We start from the raw sequence: 3664 nt of genomic DNA, 5'->3' as shown, positions 1-3664 counted from the left end.
TTTGACAGCTGCTGCCATGAACCAACTGGTAATATTTGTGTCTTAGATTGATTTAACTTTAACTGATTCATATTCATCCGAGAGCTAATTTCAATAAGACAATCAATCAGTCTATTCAGAAAAGTGTCAATCGAATCAACAGGACAAGATACCAATAACTGAATATCATCAGCAAAGGCGTGGGAGCTGAACTCATATTTTTGAATGATATCAAAAACATCAGTAGTGTACATAAGAAACAACAGAGGTCCTAACAGATTCCCGGGGGACACCAAAAGATAGTTTGTTTACGTCAGAGAGAGTGTTGTTGTAAGAAACCTGCTGGGTGCGGCCTAAAAGATAGAAAGAGAACCATGGTAAGACTGAATCAGAGAGAAAAAAATTTGTGGAGAGTTTATACATGAAATGAGTATGATCGACACAATCAAATGCAGCACTCACATCAAGTAATGCCAAAAAAAGAAACGCATTGACTGTCAATTGAAGAGAACAACTTGGAAAAAATATCAATGAGTGCAGTTTCTGTGGAAAAATATTGGCGATAGCCTGATTAGTTCTTTGGTAACAAATTGTTTTTGTTTAAATGCTGTAACAATTGTTTGATAACAACTCGTTCAATGACTTTAGAAATGAATGAAAGATTAGAGATAGGACGGTAATTTGATAAAACGCTGTCGTCCAAATTTGATCTTTTTAGAAGTGGGGTTAAAATAGCATGTTTCAAAGGGTTGGGAAAACTGCCAGTTGATAAACATTGGTTGACAAAAAAATGGCAAAAATGGCAAAAAAAGATGTATAAATTTTTTAAATATGTATGTTGGAATCAGATCAAGAGAACAAGAACTGCTAGGGAAGTCACAAACTATTTTACGCAATTCATCTGGAGTGCACATTTGAAAATTGGAAAATTAACAATTGAATCAGGCAAGACAACCCTAGGGACATAATTAAACTGGACTGGTTTGTTAGTATTTTCTATAGTCGTGCTACGAATATTATTGATTTTATTGATAAAAAATGTCATAAAATCATTGGAGGAGAAATCATTTGATTGGTTATTATTGTTATATTTAGATAAAATTTTGTCGAGGATATTTCACAATTTTATGGTTGTTTTTTAAACGAATCAACTTGATAAGATCAAAATTTGCTTTTTTTGGGGAAAATATTTGTATCTTTTCTTTTAACGCTAAGCGCCATGCATTTTTTAAAAAATCATTCTTCATTTTCCTATAAAATTGTTCTAGTTTTCGACAATTGCGTTTTAATAAACGACATTCTGAGTCAAACCAAGGGGCAGATGGCACATGAGCAGATATGACATAACGACAAGGAGCAACGATATCCACAATCCTTACTTCAGAATTAAACAAATCTAACAGGGTATCAGCGGAAGATGAATTGAACGGACCTGAAATAGATAACTCGAGAACTAGTGAAGAAAATTGATTTTTGTCGATTTGATCCATGAACGAGTAAGTTCCCAATTATTTTGAGGTGTCGGAACAGAAATAGGGAAACAAATTTCAACTAAACTGTGGTCTGAGTACACATTTGGGGGCTCAACGGAAAAAAATTGGGAGGGAAGATCAGAACTAATGGCAATTAAATCTAATGTTCCACCATAAACGTGAGTTGGTTCATTTATTCTATTTATCTCTTGATATAAATCAAAAATTTCAAATAATTTCAATGCATTAAAGTCGTTTAAAAGTTCAACATGAATACTCACGTCTCCAACAAAAATAACATAATTTCTTATAATTTGCTAAAAGCAATATTTGGTCAAAGACAGATGATAACTCATCATAAAACAATATATATATATATATATATATATATATATATATATATAGGATATATATATATAGGATATATATATATATATATATATATATAGGATTAAGACTGTCAGAAATGCAATTATTGATAAAAATCACAGCACGTTCGGCGGTAGTAAACTTCCAATTTAACTTTTCGATTTTTCTAACGGTTGATCGTAAATCATTTTCAAGTTTTCTTAGTTCAAAACCAAAATTTGTGTTTATTTTATGCATTATAAAACAGAAAAGTTTTTTCGGTATTCCTATACTATCTTCGGTGTTCAAGTTGATATGTTTTGTTTGTCCCCAGATGTTCAAATACGTATACTGTGCCTTTACTCTACTCTGCTGATTCCTTGTTTGTTTAAAGTGAATACTTAGTTTTACAATGTTCAACATCGGTAAATATAGCCCTTTTACATGTTTTCATTATCGATAAATATCATATAACACTTTTACGTGTTTTCATCATCGATGATTCCTCTATTTCTAAATTTATTGGTAGGAAAAATTCCTATTGCCCGTTGTTGAATATTTATTATCGGATATCTTTGTTCTATGAGTATTGATTCGGCTAGTAGTAAATTATAATGGTTGTTATTGTAATGTAAGATTTCAACATTGTGGTTTAGGATTTGTCTAGTAATTTTAGTTTTGTGTTTCTCTTTCATGTGATTTTTTATAGCGCCAGTTTGTACGTGCATCGTGAGTCTTCTCGAAACTTGGTCGTCTTCATACCAATATATTCAGAATTATAGTGCCCACACTCATCAATATTACATTTGAACAGTGATGGGTAGTTACTAACTACAAATAGTTAACTAGTAGTTAATAACTACTAACTAGTATTTGAAAAGTAGTTAATAACTATTTTATTCTGAATAGTTGTTAACTACTAGTTAACTTTTTTAAGTAGTTAGTAGCTATTATATTTAACTATTTAAACGATATTAACGATAAAAGTGTTATTTAACTTGAACATATTTTTCTTCAGATTAATGTTTACCTTTCTAATTGCACATCCCTATTTTCAAATTTGTTTATTAGTTTCCGCGTCAACGCCATTTCTTTCTAAGTCTTTTTTTTTGTGTGCGAGATGCAGGTAGTTTGCGTTTGATTAATTATTTGATATGAATACTCAAATGATTAAATTGTGCTTTATTGACGCCGTTTTAAAGAAAAACGACGATAAAAGTTTTACTGCAAATTTAGTAAAAGCATTTTCTCTGGTAGCATTTAAAATACTACAGGTGACAGTGACATATAGAAGATATTTACGAAAGTGATATATTATTAAAAACAAATATTACTGATATAATGGAGATAAAACAAATTGATGCTGATGATTCTGATGATGTTCTTTTTTTCCCGCACAAGTGTAGATGCTCTAAAAGCAAGAGAAAATCAGCAATACAAAAGGCTATGAAAGAACCATAGCAAAGGTGACATCACTGTCAAACTCTGTACATCGAAGTACTAAAAATGCTGATATTGTACAAGACATTACTGGTTCTACATTTATTAAACGAAATGTTACAAGGTGGTGTTCAGAATTTTATGCAGTAGAAAGAGTTGTTGACATAGGATTCGACAAAATTTGTAGTTGCCAGAAAGATTGGGCAAATTTTAGAAAATGATGAGTATCTGTTTGCCTCTATGCTAATTTTACAATTTAAAACAAACTTTCTAACCTGTGAAAACAAAAAGAATACTTTTAAAGGAAAATTATTGGCATATATGGAAAATATATACAGAGAAATTGAACAATCAAGCCATAGGTTTTTTTAATTGTAATGTTGTTGTGGCCCCATTCTGGGGGACTCTTAGGGCCCCAATCGAGG

This window comes from Helobdella robusta, assembly GCF_000326865.2.
Source record: "Helobdella robusta unplaced genomic scaffold HELROscaffold_41, whole genome shotgun sequence".
NCBI classification, from domain to species: domain Eukaryota; kingdom Metazoa; phylum Annelida; class Clitellata; order Rhynchobdellida; family Glossiphoniidae; genus Helobdella; species Helobdella robusta.
Note: the sequence above shows the minus strand (reverse complement) of the source record.